Source organism: Xenopus laevis, chromosome 1L (assembly GCF_017654675.1).
Source record: "Xenopus laevis strain J_2021 chromosome 1L, Xenopus_laevis_v10.1, whole genome shotgun sequence".
Lineage (NCBI taxonomy): Eukaryota > Metazoa > Chordata > Amphibia > Anura > Pipidae > Xenopus > Xenopus laevis.
Genome location: NC_054371.1, coordinates 207,285,012 through 207,308,109, shown reverse-complemented (window position 1 = coordinate 207,308,109; position 23,098 = coordinate 207,285,012). Strand labels below are relative to the sequence as shown.

Sequence of the window (23,098 nt, the reverse complement as noted above, 5' to 3'; positions counted from 1 at the left end):
GCTTCCCTGCTTCCTCCTCGCTACTGTCCTGCAGCACAATACTCCCCATAGCTGCAGCACACATGGATCAGGGCAAAAAGACGGCTCTGGATCTGCTTGTGCTTCCAAGGTATCCAGCCAGAGCCCAGACTTTCAATGTGCCATCCTCCTCATCATCATCATCCTGCTAAGGGAGCCTGCAGCTTTCTTTGAACCAAAACCAAAAGCTGGAGAGAGACACACACACACACACAGAGAGAGAGAGACTGTGTGTGTATATGAGAGTGGGGGAGGGACAGAAATCCTGGCATGGAGCTGACAGCTGGATCCCAGCACACACTGCAGGCAGCAGTTACATATACAGTTACAGGCTGCTGCTACTGCCACCTCTCTTCCCTGTTTGCCTTTCTGTATCTAAGGATATACAGCGCTGGGGTGAAAACAACTCTCCATGCTTGTGTCCCTGGCACCACCTGCAAGGAGATACAGGTATGGGACCTGTTATCCAGAATGCTCGGGACCTGGGGTTTTCCGGAAAACTGATCTTTTCCATAATTTGGATCTTCATACCTTACGTCTACCAGAAAATCATGTAAACATTAAATAAACCCAACAGGCTGGTTCTGCTTTCAATAAGAATTAGTTAAATCTCAGTTGAGATCAAGTACAAGGTACTGTTTTATTACTACAGAGAAAAAGGAAATCATTTTAAAAAATTTGGATTATTTGATTATAATGGAGTCTATGGGAGGCAGCCTTTCCGTAATTCAGAGATTTCTGGATAACGGGTTTCCGGATAACTGATCCCATACCTGTACTATTTACTGCTAGAGAAACACAACAGCCTGGCTGGGGCTGTGCCACGCACATACACATGGAATCTCACTTTGCAAGGAAAACTTATTTCCAAGAAAATTTATTTTGTTCAATGGTGTATCGACCTGCACTATGTTACTAGTACCCTTTTCGTTTAGTAACAAATTCCGTAAGACACTGGCTTGAAAATGAAAACGTACGCAGCCCCCCAAAGTATCTACCAAACAGCTGAGGCATTTACAGCGATAGTTCCTATGGTTAAAATATCTAAATCACCTTAGCAACCATGCATTGATTTGAAGAATAAAACTGGATTATGAATAGGAGAGGGCCTGAATAGAAAGATGAGTAATAAAAAGTAGCAATAATAAGACATTTGCAGCCTTATAAAGCATTTGTTTTTTTTAGATGGGGTCAGTGACCCCATATGAAAGCTGGAGAGAGTCAGAAGAAAAAGCAAATAAATAAAATAAATTAAAACGCTATAAATAATGAAAGGCTATTGAAAAGTTACTTAGCATTGGCTGTTTTATAACAAACTTAAATTAAAGGTGAACTGCCCTTTAAGACAGTGAAAAGGAGGCCACCCAAGTACATCTGAACCACCCCTTTAAGATTTGTATATAGAACAGTTTATTGGTGTCTGTGGGGCACCCATGGAGCAGCACCCTGTATACTTTATAATTAGGGCTATAACAAATAAACTGCCATACTGCAGCTCCTCAAGTGCAATGGATAAAGGGTGCCAATGCTTTACAAAAACAATTATGCATTCAATTACATTAGTAAAACCACCAACCTATAGTGTAATATATACAAGTACAAAAAACAAAATTATTTTCATTGATGATTATTACATGCAGTACCTTTTCACAAGTACAAGTTGTATCTTTTTCTTAGGGTGAGGCAATTTACTTCTGCATTACCCACTCCCTGGTTAGGAAACAGCAATTCCTTATGTTTTATTTAATGCACTGATGCTTGTTAACAGTAATTACTCCTTTGTCTTTATCACACACCCCAAGTTAAATTGTGTTAACCAGAGCGTGAAGAAGGTGCCTGTAACTGGAGATAGTCACTGGTGCTCTGTCTTCCAAACTAAACTTCTAAACGAAGTAGTCAAATTTGGCATTGCCTTGGCATATGGTTAAATCCCATGAATGTTTACCAATAAACATAATTAGAATAGTGAGTGAACTTGACAACACTCATTCAATTCTTTATCGCTGATTTAGCAGGAAACTAGGTATTGTGCAGCCTGGGAGTCCAAAAATGAAGACCCGCTGATAAGATTTGCAAGGTTCCTCAGAACTTGTGTTTTGCTGATGAACTGAATTAAGATGGTCATGCGGATTATGGATTACATGTCTGGCCATGCTGCAAAACAGGAACATCTGTGCCCAATGGGGGACCTGATTGGGCTTATAGGAACCTCTGAAGAAAAGTCCAATCATGAGCACTGAACATGAACTACAAAACAATAAGGTCCTCTATTAATGGATTTTCTGTCTGGCTAGACTAACACCCAACTGAACTCTAGCACAGCATTTATTTTGGTCACATACACTGATCAATAAGCTGACACTTTAGTGAAGAGAGCACCAATCTATCAGCAGCACCGTTACTCTATATTTACACTATCCCATGGTAGAATCACTGGAGGTTGTTTTGATCTGTCTCTTGGATCCAGCTCCGGCTTCAGGGTGGGTGGGTGCATGGATGTAGATCCGAAGAAAGTACAGCAGAGATCTCAAGGAGATCATAACAAATTGCTGACACATGTTTTATTGATTTCCTTTTTCATTAATAAATGGTTACTATCTGGTTAAGAACCACTGCCTCCTAGGTATAAAAACAAAATTATTCATCTTATGTTACTCTCGTGACCTCTTCCTACTGTTGCCATCTTGCTCTGCTGTCATTACAATGTACAATGTACAAAAGCCATGAATATCTTGTAAATTATATCCTTATAAACGGTGAGTTCTGATGTCATCAGTTATAAACGGTGAGTTCTGATGTCATTTTTGTCACGACTCACTAAAACTTGCGTATTATAATAAATAAAGTACCCCCAGTTGTAAAATATGAGGATATTAGAAATTACCACGGAGTTCCATGTTATATATCCTTATATTTTACAAGAGGGGGTACTTTATTCACTATATAATACACAAAAGCCATGAATAACTTGTAAATTATATCCTTATAAACGGTGAGTTCTGATGTCATCAGTTATAAACGGTGAGTTCTGATGTCATTTCTATCACATGACTCACTGAAACAAATAAAGTAATAAAGTACCCCCAGTTGCAAATTATAAGGATATTATAAGTTACCTCGGAGTTCCATGACCTGTATAACCAGGCACGTTTCAGGGGCTGCTGCCGCCTGAGGCAGCAGCCCCAATGCCGCCCCTCCTCCTGCTCCGCTCTTCTAACTACCAGCGTCGGAGCGGGTGGAGGAGGGGCCGCATCGCTAGTGCAGTGAGCACTATTGCGCTCGCTGCGCTAGAAGAGCCGAATTTCCGTTTTAAAAAACGGAAATTCGGCTCTTAAAGTTACCAGAGGCGGCTTTTTGCCGCCCCTGGTAACTGGCCGCTCCGTGCTGCCTGAGGCAAGATTCTCACCTTGCCTCATGGCCAGAGCGGCCCTGTGTATAACAACACTCTGCCTTCGGCCTCGTGTTTTTATTATATGGTCATGAAACTCCTTGATAACTTATAATATCCTTATAATTTACAAGATGGGGTACTTTATTCACGAATATATAACTGCAATATACTGAAGTAATATCATCTCTATGTAATGCACAAAGCACATTTCTTTATTCCCTTTGGTTTGGTACAGATATAGCAGTTCAGTTGAAGTCTGTTCTTTGTGCCCTTAAAGGGGTTGTTCACCTTTAAATGAACCTTTAGTATGATGTAGAGCATGATAGTCTGAGACAATTTGCAATTGGTTTTCATATTTTATTATTTGTGGTTTTTGCGTTATTTAGCTTTTTATTCTGCAGCTCTCCAGTTTGCAATGTCAGCAATATGGAAGCTAGGGTCCAAATTATGCTAGCAATTCTGTGCATTTGAATAAGAGACTGGAATATGAATAGGATAGGGCCTCAGTAGAAAGATAAGTAATTAAACGTAGCAATAACAATAAGGGTCCGATTCACTATGGGTCCAATATCGAGGGTTAATTAACCCTCGATATTCGACTAGGAATTAAAATCAAAAAAAGTTATCCAAGCCTATGGGGACCTTCCCCATAGGCTAACATCGACTTCGGTAGCTTTTAGATGGCGAACTAGGGGGTTGAAGTTTTTTTTAAAGAGACAGTACTTCGACTATCGAATGGTCGAATAGTCGAATGATTTTTACTTCGAATCTTTCGATTCGAAGTCGTAGTCGAAGGTCGAAGTAGCCCATTCCATGGTCGAAGTAGCCCATTCCATGGTCGAAGTAGCCCAAAAAAACGTCGAAATTCGAAGTTTTTTACCTTCGAATCGGCCCCTAAATGTGTAACTTTACTAAGCATTTGTTTATAGATAGGGTCAGTGACCCCCATTTGAAAGCTGGGAAGTGTCAGAAGAAAAAGGCAAATAACTAAAAACCTCTAAAAATAAACAATGAAGACCAATTGAAAATGTGCTTAGAATTGGCCATTCTATAGCATACTAAAAGTTGACTTTAACCACACTGAGTGCACTAGAGAAACCAATGGTTCATGATGGTATCACCATGGATACTCAGGCACAAAAGTAATTGATATAGCAAAATTTCCAACTAAAGGTGCTTGCTCTCTCTCTCTTTTTTAAAAACCAAATTTATACGCTTATATTAATTAAATGCTTTCCTATATTCATCTGTTGGCTGTACCTACATCAGCAGCGGAGGCAGATTATTACATATGCACAGGCATAAAAGGAACATAGTATTAGCCTAATAGCATGCGTTCACTAATCACTAATAAACCCCATGTTCTATTCACTAATTCATTGGAGGCTGCTGTATTCGGAGTATTACAAGAGAAGCTCTGACAATACAGGAACTTGGCATTTACTCCTCTGGAAGAAACATAAACATAGCAGGTAAGGTATGTGGGTAAACTCAGGCAACTTTTTCTGTTGTGGAAGCAGTAGTTCGAAAACAGTTCTCTTTGCAACTGTGCATCTACAGCTGAGATGTTGGGCTGACACGGTTATATGAAAAGGTTGGTTCTGTTTTTCAGCAGTGCATATTCCATCACTAGCCAGTTTGGTACAAAGCACACGCTTCCTGTTTAAAAATACAATTATTGTCCTTTTTTTCAGAAAAATAACATCATACACTGCGTTAGTAACACATGGATATGAGCTTGTCCCAAGGATATGGAATAGGGGTCAAAGATGCTAATTTTATTTTTGCAAGTCATATTCGGACTACATCAAGTATTGCAAATAGATGTCCCCACCCCTAGTCATCACAGAGGCACACATGTCCAGGCTCATGTCTCTCACTGACCTCAGAAGTCTCTCCCGGCTCAGCAAATGTGGAGTATTACAGAACTGTAAATGCCACTAAAACCCTAATATCTTTATAATAGTTTTCATTTCTATGACACGGTAACATAGGGAGTGTGAGCATATTCTGACTCTGAACTTGCAGATTTAGGAAAGGTATGGATTACCAAGATTGAACTTGTACTAAATCAGTAAATCTTTACTTTCATATCAGAACAAGATGTGGCCTTACCCATGTCTCTAGTTTCAGTCACTGTGACTTAGTAATGGAAATAAGATCAAATGCTCACTGGTAATTACTTAAGAAGGTAATTCACCCTCAATTTATATGTTTATGCCCTCTTTTATGGACACAAGCCTTGAACAACCTCCTGGGTAGGTTAAAGGGGACCCGTCATCCAAAAAAATTATTCAAAATCCTATTTTATCACATTAGTCAAGCAAAATGAATTTTATTTACACTATATAAAATATTTGAATCTTGTTTCCTTCAGTCTGGGAACTCATAATTATAACAAGCAGGCAGGAGCCATTTTGTGGACATTGTTATTAAGACAAGCCTTGTATCATCTCAGAATTTTGTTTGTGCACCAGAATGGGGGACCTGATGTCCATCCCCATGTCTTGGCTACACAATTAAATGATGAAGAGAACGAGGGAATGTGAGGAGAGCAGTGACATCTAGGAAGTGCTGAATGGAAAGTGAAAGTAATTGTCTGCCCCGCGTCTATGACTAGGCATAGAGGAGGGGCAGACAATATTTGATTGACAGCTGAGATTTTTAAATGAGCTTACAACAGCTATGAATGCTTTAATAAAAAATAGAAATTGGATTTCATGTTTAATTTGAAAAGGACTTTTATTATACAGATTTTTGTGTCTGGGTGACAGGTCCACTTTAAGAGCACTGCAATGACTCCAATGGCTAACATGGAACCCCAGGCTGACTCTCGTCTCCATCTTTGAAGGAAGGTGTGTGGCATGTACAGAAATCAATAAGAAGTTTCCTACTGCCCATGTGTCCACCTAGAATAGTGATCCCCAACCAGTGCCTTGAGAGCAAAATGTTGCTCATCAACCTCTTGGATGTTGCTCCAGGTTGCCTCAAAGCAGGTGTTTTTTTGTTTTTTTTTTGATTTCCTGGCTTGGAGGCAAGTTTTGGTTATAGAAAAAGTAGGTGAACTGCCCTGTAGACTGCCATTACACATAGGGACTACCAAATCAACTTTTGCTCCCCAACCTTTTTTACATTTGAATGTGTCTCACCGTTAAAAAAAGTTGGGGATCTCTGACCCAGAGCAATGTATGGGATCACTGGGAAGAAGAAATACACTGGTGGCTATCAACCTTGTAGAACATACCCTGAGCCAACAAGCACTGACCCAGGATCCCTGACTATCAATTCATTGTTCTCATTTGTTACTATAAATTACTAGGCCCAGTGGAAACTTCTCACTTTTATTACATTACCCTCTTAAAATGGTCACTTTTCAGTAATGAGCCAAAGGTCAAGTGTTCAGCACTTTGGACAGCACAGTGTCAGGTCACTCATGTGAAGCCCTTTATGTGCCCTTGTGCAACTTGCTGCTGGTTTGTAAGTGAATGCCAAATATTTTGTCTACCAGTCATGGCTAGAGGAAGTAAAAATGAAGCTTTGAATAGGTTACAAAAAATGCATCCTCTTTTGACTTATACCTGACCTTCTGCTATGCCTCTGCATTGTACAGATGAGTGACTATGCAAGCAGGCACATATCAATACATATAAAAGATTGGGGAGACTCACTGCTACATGAAAAGAATGAACAAACCCAGTGTTGTCTGAGTGTCTGCACCTCCCTCTTTGCAAATAGTTTCCTATCAATCAAAGGTGCAGAACACATGTAAGTGATGTCATTATGGCATTCTTACATTTACAGCACCTCATGGGTGTGACTGGTAAGTGACTGGTTGGAGTCTTCTGTAAACAGGTGTCTTAAGCCTTTCTGCGGTTGCACAATGAAACAGTAAAAGTTTGGTTTTATTTTCAGACTTGACTTGCTGGCACATCATGTACAGCAATGCTGCTTTTAATATAGATGGATTTCTGCTCTCTTGCTTTCATTGTTTTTGGGCAATCTCTGATACACTGGCCTGATGGAAGGTGTCGTTTTGAATCAGCTGTAAAAGAGGCTGCCTAAACCTGCTTTTCTATTACTTGGAAACCCTTTAGTTGTAGCAGAAGTATCTAAGTTGCCCTCCTGATGCATTATAGTGCTCATGGACTAGCGTTTTCCGTATCAGGGGCATAACTACAGAGAAAGCAGACCCTGTTGTCAGGTAAACTGACATAATGTAATCTATAGATTTATTAAAAATTCAGTAAAACTCTTTCAAACAGAACGACATTTTAGCACTCTGACATAGTCATAGTCCTCTGCCCTTTAAACGCAAAATGTAAAGTAAATATTTCAGTGCCCCTTTTAAGCTGTATTAAAGTGTGAAACTCATAATTCAAAGAAAGAATATGAAGTTGGGATTTTCACAGTTTTTATACTGTATAACATATTAAAAGTTTGGAAGGTGTTAGGAAGCTTATTTTCTTACTTATATAATGTACAGGTATGGGACCTGTTATCCAGAATGCTCGGGACCTGGGGTATTCCGCATAACGGCTCTTCCATAATTTGTATCTTCATACCTTAAGTGTACTAGATAATCATGTAAACCCAATAGGCTGGTTTTGCTTCCAATAAGATTTTATTATTTCTTAGTTTGGACCAAGTACAAGGTATTGTTTTATTATTACAGAGATAAAGAAAATCATTTTTAAAAATGTGGATTATTTGGATAAAATGAAGTCTATGGGAGACAGCCTTTCCATAATTCAAAGCTTTCTGGATACCTGTATAATAAATAATGTTGATAGCAAACGGCTTACTTGTACTTATTTGCTGCATGACACTTGAGATTTTTTACTACAGGTATGAGACCTGTTTTCCAGAATGCTAGAGACCTGGGGCCAGGCCTGGACTGGCAATCTGTGGGTTCCGGCAAATGCCAGAGGGGCTGCTGTAAGTTGCCATAGAGAGTCACTGTATATTGGGCTGGTGGGAGGCTTTTTGGGCTGCTGTGTGGCCTGTTTGGGCCTCTGTGTACCTGAAATGCCAGGGCCTATTTTGAATTTCAGTCCTGGCCTGCCTGGGGCTTTCTGGATAAGGGATCTTTCCATAATTTGGATCTTCATACCTATAGGGGCAAATTCACTAAAGTGTGAAGCGCCTAACGAGAGCGTGACGTCATTTCGTTACTTCGCCGATTTACTAACGGGTGCTGGCATAAATTCGCTAGCGAATTGGACCTACTCTAGCGCTACTTCGCACCCTTACGCCAGGCGAAGTTGCGCTATGACGAAGGGACGTAACTACGTTATTTCACTAACTTGCGCATTTTACTGAACATTACCTCTTGCGCCAGACTTGCCTTCGCCACCTCAGACCAGGCGAAGTGCAATAGAGTAGATAGGGATTGCTTCAAAAAAAGTTGACATTTTTTCTAAGTCCCAAAAAACACTTGCGTCTCTTCCTTTTTTAAGGGTGATAGGCTGAAAAAGAAGGAGGTACCCTCCTTCCCCCCTACATTTCCTAACATATGGCACCTAAACTATACAGTGGGCACATGTACAGGGCAATATAACAACTCTATTTTATTTTATGAAGCTTTCGCAGGCTTGTGCAGTGTAATGTATTTGCTGCTACATATACCTCCATTGTACTTTAACTTGGCGCCGTATGCAAATTAGGCATCGCTAGCGTAACTGCGCTTTTCTTGACGAATTAAAGCTAGCGCAACTTCGCTACCTTTCACCTCCCTGAGCGCAACTTCGGATTTTAGTGAGTTAGCGGCGCCCTGGCGAAACTTCGTCTGGCGAAGTGCGGCGAAGCCTGCGCTAGCGCAACTCCGCAGGTTAGTGAATTTGCCCCTAAGACTGCTAGAAAATCCTTTAAAAGTTAAACCCAATTAGATTGTTTTGCCTCTAATAAGCATTAATTATATCTTAGTTGGTATCAAGTACAAGGTACTGTCTTATTATTGCAAAGAAAAAGGAAATGTGAATTATTTTATTAAAATTGAGTCTATGGGAAACAACCTTCCGTAATTTGGAATTTTCTGGAAAACATCCCATACCTGTAATGCAATAAGGCAGTCCTAACACTTTTATGCGTCACCTAGGAATTCGGTTACGTGTACTGTATCAAGGCACAAAATTACAACCTACAGGAAAGGGTGATCACCTGCAGAGTATTTCAAAAATGATACTTGCACCTCCCAACATCTTGGAAATAGAAAGTGGGACAAAAAGTTTGCCATGCCCTTTTTTGTGACCACACCCCTAATTACCATGTTCAATTAACAAAATTTGGCAGGTTATGAAAGTTTGATTATGGTTTTTATGTGTTAATACAGTTTTGCTTATGAAGGTGAATTGCACTTTAAGATGCAAGTCACAGTTTCCCCAAGAGACCTACTTATCTTAAATTATTACAATTGCTTCTTTGCTTATCTTAAATTGTTACAAAAGTATCGAAGTGCACCTGCTGGGTGTTCTGGGCTTTTCAGTGCAGGAGATCAAAGAGAAAGTCGGGACATTTCAGTAACAATCTGGGACTACTGGCTGAGCTGTCAAAATTGGGACCACCCCGCGAAAAACGGGACAGTTGGGAGGTATGTACTTGATAATAAAACAACAGAGGTATTGCTAGTAATACGCTCCAATAACAGAAAGTAAAGTGGTTCTCCACCTCAAAACAGTTCTTTTTCACCACTGATCCAAAGTCAGAGACAATAGACTTTAAATTTCCAGAGATCTCTAGGTTTGGAGTGATAATTGCTCACATTTTTTTAGATTTCAGCACTATTACTTATGATGGAAAGTGATTTGGGAATATTCTTGGCAATGTGTCGCTATGTTGGACAAAATGTAATTTGTGTGGAACTGCCCTCGGGTACAAAGTTTTGACGTCCCCTTTTTACGCATTACGCATTTCTACGGCCTGGGGGTCAAATCTCTAACATGTGACATGCTTTATATAAAATCCAGAAGCAATTCTACTATAATGCCATCTATACAAACACAAGAGAAATCCCTTCTTGAACTGTTACCCTCAGTGGATGAATTCCAATGTGGTCTGGTGCTGACGCAAGACAAAGGCATTGTGGCTGATTTCCATGGGAGACTTATGTCTGGGGTTGTGCAGGCAAGAATTTTATTGAAAAATATAAATTATCCCACAGAAATGAAGTTGTTACAAGAAACAAATGATAAGTTAAATCAGGGGAGCACCTCGAAAGTTGAATACATGCACACCATTGGGCATTGTTGTCCTTATGTGTGAAATTTACCATAAAATTTGTGAAACAGTGAAAAATGTATGAAACAAATTGAAGTTAATAGGCGTCAAAATAATTGACGAGCGTCAATTTCGTCGCCCACAGCAATTTTTATACATGCGCCTATTTTGTCCAAATGCATTAAAGTCAATGGGCATCCAAATAATTTTGACGCGCAACAATTTTTATACACGCGACTATTCTGAAATTGTTTTGAAGCAGCAGATTTTTCACACGTTTCCCGAATTTATTTGCTGGTGGCAAAACACGGAAATTCGCAGCGAATTCGCGCCTGGCAAATTTATTCGCCTATCACTAGTAGTAGTTGCCCAATCCACCCCTCCAGACCATATGGAGCCATCTCAGTGTTTGGCTTTTGGCTCTTTGTTCTTTATCGTTAAACCCTTCAGCTACTTCCAGCCAACTGTGACACCTTAGCCAGTAGGTTACATCCTTTAATGACATCCTTTAATGACTTCTTTTAATAAATGTATGTAACAATAAAAGATCTACCAGAAAAGCTCCATAGCCAGCCAGTATGTGACAATTCTCATTTTTTGAATGTTTGAATGTTGAACCTTGTCCATGAAATATACTGTACTTGTTGTTCCCTAGAATGGGACAGTTGCACCCTTCTCTGTATGTGGCACAGTCTGCCTTTGTCAATGCTGTATACAGGTTGGCTGCACATGGACGTCCCCTAATGTTCATGACATTTATAATGCACACACTGGTGAAACCAAAGTATGCTTATTGCATGCATTAAGTACAGGGCTGCCCTGCAACTGCTTAAATGACTGGGCACAAAAAACCCCAAAACATAAGAGACTGGTCCCCTCTTAAATTTTTAAGAAAGATACAAATTTAAAAATTTTTAGTGGCCCTTAAACTGCTTTAGTAAGGAATCAGTGCTGGCAATTTGACTCTTGTTGTGGCATTGAGTATAATATAAAGATATAGATACAGTATGGCTGTTTCTTAATAGGCAAAGATCTAAGGACACATTTGGGGTTCATTTATCAACACTGGGCAAATTTGCCCATGGGCAGTTACCTATAGCAACCAATCAGTGATTATCTTTTTGAAACCAGCTGCAAGTAGAACAATGAATGCAGCAATCTGATTGGTTGCCATGGGTTACTGCCCATGGGCAAATTTGCCCAGTGTTAATAAATGACCCTGAGTCTATATTCTATGACTAGACAGAAGTTATTCAGGGTAGATGTAGATGTGACAACAGAAGAGATAGTTCTGACACATGCACATCAGGGCTAATTGGCATATATAATATTTTTAAAGTGGCAGAAATAATTTGAGCAGCCAGTGATATGGGGAGACTCAGTGGAATTTATACATCTGCTATCAGAACAAAATAGGCAGCAAATACACTGAAAGGCAATACTACAACCACATACTGTACTTGTATCCTAATGTAACAGGTCTGCTGTCAATTTCTGAAATTAAATTTCTAGAAGGAATGCTGGGGTCATTTTGGGATTGTATAAACTATACATTCCTTGTGGTAAATGTGCAGAGAGAAAGGGAGAGGTTACTGATAGTAACATAGTGACCACAACATATCTAGCCAATAAAAATCTGTTGAAAGGATATTGCCTATGAAGGGAAAATATGGAAAAATGTAATGAGTGGGCACTGGTGAACAGAGATTAATCAAAAGTACAAAGATGGAAGTACCTAAAGTTGATAAAATGAGAGCAGAAATGGTGATGATGTGAAAAACAGAGACTTAATGCTGAGAGTCAGTGATGGTGATGGAAGAAAGAAGAGAGAAACAAGCAAGGATGATAGCTCAATAAAAGGAAGAAAATGAAGGAAAGAAAGTTGAAGGAATGTCAGAATGGCTAATGAGATGAAGGATGGAGACAATGCTAAGAGTCAAAGATGGGGATGAAAGAATGGAGAAAGAAACAAGCAAGAACAGATGATAGCTCAATAAAAGTAAGGACTTGAAGGAATGAATGTTGAAGAAATGACAGAAAGGGTAAAGAGATGAAAGATGGAAACAATTCTGAGAATCAGAGAGGGGTATGGAAGAAAGAAGAAAGGAACAAGCAAGGACAGACAATAGGAAGGACCCGAAGAATAATGTTGAAGGGTGAAGAGATGAAAGATGGAAACAATGCTCAGAGTCAGAGATGGTTATAAAAGAAAAGAGAGAGAAATTAGCAAGGACAGATGATAGCTCAATAAAAGGAAGTATATTAATTTGAAGGCAGGACAATCGGGAATAACAAGGTGAAAATTGGTGAATGGTGAATTTGAAGCCAATGAATTTAATTTCTAGCCAACCTCATTAGAAGGGCAAAGGTGCTCCTACTTGGTCATGTGTCTTCACAGGGTCCCCAGAATACCCCAGAATCTACTACATGCACATGAAACATTTAAGTTGAATGATTTACTAAAGGGCGTTGTCAAAAATTTGCCAGCGTGACGTCATTTTGTTACTTCGCCGATTTACTAACAGGCGCAGGCATAACTTCACTAGCGAAGGAGATAGACTAATTTCGCTCCCTTATGCCTGGGGAAGTTGCACTCTAGTGAATGGACGTAACTACGCAAATTCAATAAGATGCGGATTTTACTGAACGTTACCTCTTCGCCACCTCAGACCAGGCGAAGTGCAATAGAGTAGATAGGACTTCCCAAAAAATGCTGGCAACTTCATTTTTCAGGGTGATAGGCAGCAAAAGATCGTAAATTTTTTCTGGGGTACCCGGCTTCCCCTCTACATTTCCTACATATGGAACATAAACTATACAGTGGGCTCATGTGTAGGGCAATATAACAACTCTATTTTATTTTATTAAGGTTTCCTGGGCTTGTGTAATATAATGTATTTGCTGCAACATATACGTCCATTCAACTTTAGCTTCCCACCGAATGCAAATTAGCCAACGCTAGCGCAACTTCGATTTGCTTGCCAAAATAATGCTAGCGCTACTTCGACAGTGATCGGCGCCCTGGACGCAACTTCGCATGTTAGTGAATTAGCGGCATCCTGGCGAATTTACGCCTGGTGAAGTGTTGCGATGTGAGTAAATCGGACGCTAGCGCAAATTCGTCGCTTAGTAAATCTGCCCCATAGATTTTTCTATGACCCAAGCATGCAGTCAATGCAGTATAATGGCTTTAGGACTTACGAATATTTCATATTTCGCTTAGGGTACTCTGGAATGATTCAAAACCACACAGCGAAACTGACATCAGTGACTAAGTATTTAGTGGATGCCAGCACTAAGTACCCGGCCATCTGATTGCGCAAATGGCACTAAGTAAGACTCTCTATGCAGTGGTGAAACTGGATATTATATTAATCCTGAAATCATGGCTGGGGGAATCCTAACAGAAGAGCAGTGTCTTCTTACACTTTTCTTCTAAGCAACTCACACACAGGATGACTGGTTTTTTTATGGCACTTAATGACCTCTGTACATATAAACTCCGCCACTAATGCAGTCTTTGACATTGGTACGGTGCAAGCTTTTTGAGAAAGCCTAATAAACCTATAATATAGGAATATCAGACTCAAATTACTTAGGTTCTATTAGGGTTAGTTTAATTGGTTACAGAAATTAGTAATCTAGTGCTTTAAATGGGTTGTTCACTTTTCAATGAACTTTTAGTATGATGTAGAGAGGGATATTCTGAGACATTTTGCAATTGGTTTTCATTTTTTTCATTTGTGGTTTTTGAGTTATTTAGCTTTTTATTCCGCAGTTCTCCAGTTTGCACTTTCAGCCATCAGGTTGCTATGGCCCAACTTACCCTAGCAACCATGCATTGATTTGAATAAGAGACTGGAATATGAATAGGAGAAGGTCTGAATCGAAAGATGAGAAATAAAAAGTAGCAATAACAATACCGTTGTAGCCTTGTAGCTTTAGATGGGGTCAGTGACCCCTTCATTTGAAAGCTGGAAAGAGTCAGAAGAAGGCAAATAATTCAAAAACTATAAATAAATAATGAAGACCAACTGAAAAGTTACTTAGAATTGAACATTCTATAACATGCTAAAAGTTAAGTGAATGGTGAACCACTCCTTTAATAGTATCTCAGCTGTAGGACAGCTGCTGCATAAGCACAAAGGTACAACAGCCACATCACAGTGAATTTAGGGCCACTAGAACATGCCCCATTTTCCTAAGAACCCTACCCTCAGAGACATCTAAAGGTGGCCATACATGGGCAGATTTAAGCTGCTGCCGATTTGGCCCCTCCAGATCCAGCTGGAAGCTTATCTGCCCATGATGAGGCCCTCTGATGGGCAGGTTTAAAGTCCCGTCTGCAAATGCAGATAAGCCTGATATCACTCACCTCAAGGTGGGCATATTGGGGAAAGATCCACTTGTTTGGTGGCCTCGATAAATGAGCAGATCTTTAAATGTAAGGCCTGCTCAACACTTGCACTCTAAGGATAGGTTGGACAATGACCTAAAAGGAACAGCTTAAGTATTTCATTGCCAACACGAATAAGTGATGTTGACTGGACCATAGAAGAACAGATCTAAATTCAGCAAGAATGGGTCGTATATAGTGAATAAAGTACCCCCTATTGTAAAACATAAGGATATTATAAGTCACCGAGGAGTTCCATGACCGTATAAAAGTACGAGGTTGAGTGCTTTTATACAGGTCATTGAACTCCGAGGTTCTTCTAATATCCTCATATGTTTGAACAACGGGGTACTTTATTTAGTATAATACACACGTTTTAGTGAGTCATGTGACAACAATGACATCACTACTGACCTTTTATAACTGATGATGTCACTAGTAGTCATTATTTATAAGGATATAATTTGCAAGATATTCATGGCTTTTGTGTATTATACCATTATTAATTGTGTCACTGCTGTACCTTAAAACTCATACAGCAGCATTGTGACAAAGGTACACTCTATAAAGTCCAGTCCAATCTAAATAAGGGTTTGATTAGGTCCAGACTGAGATTCAAAATAGGCCTTGGCATTTCAACTATGCCGAGGCCAAAACAGAGCCCCAAAGGTCCAATAAATAGTTTACCAGAAACTACAGATCCGGCCTAGCACTGCCCTGTAAATATCAAGTAGCACAGGTAAGACACCTCTCTTCTAATCAATTTGCACTCCTCTTTATATCTCCTTGAGACTTACTTTGCATATCTGTGCGGGTGCACTGAATCCCTTGCCATATTAAAGCCTGAATGTAAGGCTTATGTCACATACAGAAATAAGTAACTGCTTCATAGAAAAGAACTGACATTATATCTGGTTAGGTAGATGTAGAAGCTATTAATACCCCTGTGTGACATAAGCCTACATATTCCAAATGTCTATAGTAATACAGGGACATCTTTCCAAATGATATAACCAAATGAGTTAAATATTAAAGGCATCCTTGTGGCTCATTCTCTACACCATGTCCGACACAGTATGAGCTAGCCGAGCGATTACACTCTTCTGCTCTGTGGCCTGGGGAAATAATACTTTGTGCAGCTAAACCTTTACATTACACGGCTAGAGATCCATTAGTAAACGAACAAAAACAAATCATGCTAGGGAGCGGTTTGGCCTAGATGACGCAGGTAGCTGACACATGTCAAAACATAATACTGTGAATCGGCCTAAAAAACCACAGAGCTGAGCAACTTGATATTCTGTACGTCACAAAGGCCAAATGTAAATATTCCCTCACCCCTTTAACTGCTCAAGCACCTTGTACCATATTCTACTCCCCATTGATCCGCAACTGCTTCAAGGAATTCAGTGGTTAAAGGCAAACACTCGGGACGTATTTTACAAAATACAAATACTCTCAGGCAGCCACTAAGCCGCTCACAAACAAAACATTCCTTTGGCAACATATCAGCAAATACATGAACAAAAGAAGCCATGAACCTACAGTATGCACCTGGTCTTTAATAGAGATATATTCTTTTTATTCTATTTCATTATTACTGGAATACTATCACTCTTTTAATAAACCCACTTTTTTTTGTATCTGTACTGTAATAGTAATGTTACAGGTCATTTAATATTTGTAGGGTGGGATGTAAAGTGCATGAAAAAAAATGCACCGTTTTTTTTTGTATTTTTTTACTTTGAACCAACTCCTGCACTGTGAAGAATTGCCCAGGTCTCTGCACTCATAACACAACCTTGCAGTCAGTATTCATGTGGGGGGAGTGTGATTCAGATGGGCACTTTAGGGAGCCCCAGTTTGTGTTGACTTATGCACCACCGTGTACCCGATTTCAGTATCAGACTGGTGTGTCCGTGGCTCCAGTGTCAGACTGGCCCACCGGGATACCGGGAAAACTCCCAGTGGGCCAAGGTGTCAGTTGGCCCTCCTGCTTCTAAATATTTGGTTATTTCATGGCCATTCCCTTTTTCTATGAGAATAAAGAGGCTAAATAGATGGAATAATATGTTATAATATGGAAAGAAAAGAGAACAGGACAATAGAGGTTGACTAAGGAAAGGAAGAAAATAATACTTGGAGTGGGCCCCTGGTCTAAAGGTGTTTGGGTGGGCCCCTGGTCTATGGGTTTTTGGTGGGCCCCTGGTGTACCAGTCCGACACTGCGTGGCTCACAGAGACTGCCACCTCATGGGTCACCCTCCCCAGCAGTGGTGTAACTAGATATTGCTGGGCCCCACACTAAATTATTTTTCAAGCCCCCAAAATGAATAAAGGTTGTCCTGTTTGCTTCTTCTGTAGTTACGCCCCTGCTCACCAGCCGCTAACTCCTCCCCTTTACCCACCAAGCATGTCGTATCATTTTCTACTTGCAGCTGCAATTGGGGGATGGAGTGCTTAAAGTTTGGAGCAGGCCTGGCCTGGTGGGGCCTGGGATGACTGGGCAAGATGCGGAGCACAGGCAGACCCCAGACAGAAGTATATTGTGCGACTGTTTACTGTTGTTTCCAGGCCCGGATTTGTGGGCAGGCTGCATAGGCCCGGGCCTAGGGCGGCAAAATGCTGGGGGCGGCATGCCGCTCGCTGGCCGCAACAGAACCTGTCCCCACCTGTACTGAACCCACTTGCCGCCGAATGTCAACTCGCCCTCCCAGTGTTGGCTATTGGAAAAATTCCAAAGCAGGTGAGCGGGTCGGGGTGAGCTGGCTGGCAGTGGGCGGATGAGCGGGTCAGCGGCGGGAGGATGAGCAGGTGGGGGGTGAGCCCAATCTGGACCGGGCGGGGAGGTGTGCGGCCTAGGGGCGCACATTTTAGAAATCCGGCCCTGGTTGTTTCTGCCAGTACCATTACTAAGGGCAGAGACACACGGGCAGATTCAGGGAGATTAGTCGCCCATCGACAAATCTCCTCTTCTTTGGGGCGACTTATCTCCCCGAACTGCCTTCCCGCTGGCTATAATGAAAATCACCAGCGGAATGGCACTCGGAGCGCTTAGTTTTCCAAGGTTGCTCAAAGTTGCTTCTGTCTGCGTGTCTCTGCCCTAAAAGGACAGAATTCCCCAACTTCACAGGGTAAATGTAATCTTTTAGTAATGTAAGTGGAAACCTACAGGTCAAGTTTATTTTGTTTTTAGTGATGACATTTGTGCCAGGAGAGAGTGTTCTGTCACTGTTCTTTTTGGTGAGGGCTCTTTGTGATGTTTGGTTATTGTTTTCCCTGCACAACACATATTTGTATGATCTCTTTCTTTTCATTCCAACCTCCTATATAGAGCCTGACATAGATCAGTAATGGCCAATAGGGGACCTGTCTCTGCTCAGCTGCATTGCCCATGCTTGGGGAGTCACTGGCCTGCTGTCTAAACACATCAAATGGTCAGAAATGTTTGCATGCTCACTACCATAGTAAGATAACACAGCACAAGGATGCCTTTTGCAGTTTGCATGCTACCCCCATAATATTGCATCTAGTGCCCAAGGGCACAAGCATTTGAGCTCACAGAATTGAGCGCCTCTCTCTGTATATGGCACAGAATGCATCTGGAACCGGAGGGAAGGTGGCTCTAGCTGGGTATCTACTTGCATACTTGGGTAGCCTTATTTGCTTAAATGCAAGTTTTTCTGGTGTCTTGCTTCCTCCAGTTCTCCCCTGCTTGTGTATTCGACCCTACGGCAAGCATTCCACATGATGCCCATAAAAATCCATGTCCCTGCCCTCCTGTAGGCAGCACTCTATTTTAGCATCACATTTCAAGGCACAAAGAGTAAATTTAAAAGGCACATTTTATCCATTTTTTGCATTTTTAATGTATGAGCACTTATGCCTGCCTCATATGGTATATGCATGTAATAAGATAGCACAGAGACATGCGCCATGAGGCTGGCTTCTAGGCAGATGCCAATGGCACTTTTCCCACAACTTGGACTGGTGGGCCAAAAATAATGATTTATGGAGCTCTGGTAAAATAAAAACAGTGGAGCAGGGTAGCCGATATTAATGGAAAAGCGATTTTAAACCAATAAGTGCATAGCCCATAACATGCCAACAGTGATATAATTCAAAATTAATAGGCCCACATGAAAATCTGCTTTTGGACCTCTAAATAGCAGTTTATTTAAAAATTGAGCCTAAACTTGGTAGCTCACTAGGCCCTTCCAACAGCCTCTGGTTCTGCCGCCCTCTGGTCGTTGTCTTAACAGCACCATTTTCATTAGGAGCAATTAATAACGTTGAACTTATCATTTTCTATTAAATGGTCACAGTTATTTTAACACATTTGAATTTGTGCTAAATCATAAAAAAGGTGTATCTCTCTGCAAAGCAGATGCACCACTTATCATAAGAAAATATTTGGCTGATAAGCATTAATGAGTGCTGTGAGTAGTAGAGTGCATGATAAAGATAATTGTTTTCACAGCTCCCTGACAATTACTGCTTCCCCTCCGTGCTGTGAGATCACATGGGAGCCAGTCTGCAGAGGAACAATATTCTACATTTCCAGGTGCAGGAGTCACAAAATAAAGCCGTTATTGTATCTCAGTGGCCACAGTGATATTTCTCATTAAGCCCAAAAGGTGCAAAATGATTCAGTCCAATTGTCCCTAACTGGGTTTTAACTGTGGCCTCCAGCTCAAGTACCAATGTCATTCACTGTCCCAGTGCATTGTATAGTGATGTAGAATATGCAGGTGCTTTATTAGAAATAAAATATAATAATAATATTAACCAGCTTTCTCTCTGAAGCGCCATTATAACCTCATTGTATTTGTATTTGTCTAAGGGAAATATGAAGATGTAAGACTTGTATCTTTTTTTGTCTCAGTTTGTTGTTTTCTCTTATGTAACTTTAGCGATCATTTATAACCACCAGTGCAGCCGCAGTCATAAAAATGTCACCATAGCGAATCGCGTTAAAACTCCTATAACATCCCATTGTTCACCTTCCAAAACTTTATAAAAGTTGCTCAGCGGTCTGTTTCCAGATCATCAGATTACATAAATAAAGATTTCATTTTTAGTTTCTATTTGATTTTTTATTATTAAAGATTCATTTTCTACCTTCTTATGTGTGGGGAGGGGGTCACCGACTCTGTAACTGCTCTAAATTAATACATTAGATATCGTTGGCCCTGCTGGGCAGAATCCCTGCGTTTCATTAAAGGCAATAGCTATAATCTATACAATAGTTGCTAATATTCCACAGATGCTGCGGAGAAATGTATCAACTAATGGAGCAAATTGTAACAGTTCAGAATCTGCACCTGGATCACTGCTGCCAGACTGAAACACCAGAGAGATGAAGATTGTAAAAAATATACATTTTAAAAAATGGAAAGCAGACACCAACCAGACTTTTTGGAGCAGTTGTATCCAATACAAAGTGCAAGTGCAGTTCTGTTAATGTTAACACATTAATGGCAGTTGTGTCTGGTGCATCTCCTCAATGTGAACACAATGACACTGGATTCATTGGGAAAAAAACAGCTGCATTGTGGGTTAAAAACAAGGCGATTGTGCTCAAAATTGCAATTTGCTCACTCTTCCGGTCATAAATGGCCCCTTAAATATTTTAGGGCCGGCAGGCTATTACCACTAGTGATAGGCGAATAAATTCTCAAAACGCCCGTGAAAATTTGCGGCAAAAAATTCGCCGGCGTCAAAAAAAATTTTCCCGAAAAAACGGACGCCGGCGCTGTTTTGCAAATTTTTCGCCGTTTTGCGAATTTCACGCGAAATTCGTGAATTTTTCAGCGAAACGGCGCAAATTCGCCCATCACTAGTTACCACTTCCAATGAGCAGGGGCATAACAACAGAGGAAGCAGACCCTGCAATTACAGGGAGGGGTGGGGCAGGAGTGTAGAGGGCCCAGTATGGCCCAAATTAATGCACATTCCCTGGTTACCTGTCTCATAAGTAATCTATAGGGATGCAAAAAATCCAGGATTCAGTTTGGGACTCTGCCTTTTTCAGCAGGAATCAGATTCAGCTGAATCCTTCTGCCTGGGCAGAACCAAATCTGAATTTGCATATGCAAATTAGGGTCAGGGAAGGGAAATCGCGTGACTTTTTGCCACAAGTAAATCTTTGAAATCATTGAAATTCAACGATTAATCAGCAAGTCCAATTGCTCTACATTTACTTCTATAACCTGGATGAATGACTCTCTGCATGGTAGCATTTCTTGGGATGTGTCTCCTGACCTGGGCATTGGTTTCAGCCAGAGGGCTTAGTCCTCCCCCCACATTAGCTTTTAGAGGAAAGAGAAAGATTGCCAAGACCACAGCATTGGTTCTACAGGCTTAATCCTCCCACACCTGTGGCTTTTAAGAGAGAGAGAGAGAGAGAGAGAGAGAGAGAGAGAGAGAGAGAGACTGCCCAGACCAACACCCAATTCTAAAGGCAGGGGACCACCATTTAAAGAGGATGGGTGTAGGGTTGCTACAACTGCACGGAAGCATGGCCTGCAGAATAACTGCTAGACTTCTGGCAGAATAACTCTGCTTTTTTTTATTTAAATAAATTTGCTGGGTGGGGGGCATTGCCAATAAGCCTTCTATTGTGTTAGAATCCTTGTACAAGGGTGTATGGCCTAGCAGCTCATTGGACATGTTCACCATCTGTACTCCAACTGGCACGATAAGAGGCATGAATTAAAGTCAGAACTGCATGTTCTTGCAGCAATACGATTCACGTCATACTAAAACAATTACACAAATCCACTTCCTTGGTGTGTTAATCACAGTGGGAGATTTTAAATCAGGAATAACCCCATCTATGCACACAGAGCTGTAAATATAAGTCGACATTGCCATGCAGTCCAGATCTTCAGGCTCCCGTGAATCGGTTGGGGGTTAAACCCGTTGTTTGTGTATATGACAATGTTTAACATCAGCATGGAACTCATGTCTCAGAATAGTACATGCATCAAAGCTTCGTCGCTAACCCACCTCCTGCTTTTCCACATCCTTTCCATTCTGCCTCAATCAGCTGGAGTCAGCTCCCTCTAATACAAGGCCCACTCACGTCAGGGAAATATGCCATACATGAGAGCAAACATGTGACACAAGCCAATCAATGCCAGGAAAAAAACACTATAAAGACTAGAGGAGATAAAACTGTTTAGATCTTAAATAGGAAAACAATATTTATATATATTTCTTCATTCAAAAAAAATGGTTTTCTTTAAAAGTATGTCTCCACTCATAATTCTTGCCTCCACAGATTTCTATAGGTAAGTCAACTTTAAGTACCTTGGAGGTACAACAGCCTTATACAAGTGTGTGTTTTTTTTAAAAAATCCATATGAATGATGGTTGGGTACATGCAAATACTAGATTATGTACAATTATTTACAATTTGTTGAATTGCATGTAGAAGGTCAGGCCCTTGTGGGCCCCACCGATTCAGATCAGTTTTCTGCCCTGATCGCTACACCCTTATCTCCCTGATTGTGGGCGCAACAAAATAAATAAGGTAGCGGGGAGGGGCAGAAGAGGGGTGCAGCTGGGGCAAGGGGCCAGCAGTGGGGTGGAGGCGATAGCCTGGTGGGCCCCAGAACCCACAAGTATGAAGATTTGCATGTAGTGCAACTATTGACACAGGGGAACTCTTGAGTGAACACCACCCTCGAAGGTGGCGTTGGATTTAGTGCTCTGTGGCAACAGACCACAAACCAGAAAATGATGAACACCACAGATTTTTAGCATAACTGCGCACACCCACAACTGTGTAAGTTTTAACACATCGCCCACAATTTTTCCCCCATCCTCCTACTGAAATGAAGGGAGTGCCAGATGCTGATATATTAAGTTGTGAGCCAATTAAATGCCAATGGGCTGCAGGTAATGGATCTCCAAGGGTGACTCCTTGCATCCTTATTCTGGAGCAGGGAGTGCATTGCTCCTTTCATATTAAAAAGGGAGCAGGTATGTAAACTTTTGGGGGATGGGGTGAAGGTATGAGGAGCTGGGGAGTACTCACCTAAACTACCCACAAAATTAACTCTTTTTGTTAGTTTG

The 23,098-nt window shown here is 40.9% G+C and overlaps 1 protein-coding gene across 2 annotated transcripts in view; it reads right to left on the bottom strand.

Moving 5' to 3' along the window:
- The window catches only part of LOC108718232 (cAMP-specific 3',5'-cyclic phosphodiesterase 4D), a 143,179-nt gene that overhangs the window by 53,972 nt on the left and 66,109 nt on the right, over nt 1-23,098 (bottom strand). The gene's annotated exons all lie outside the window — the stretch shown is intronic.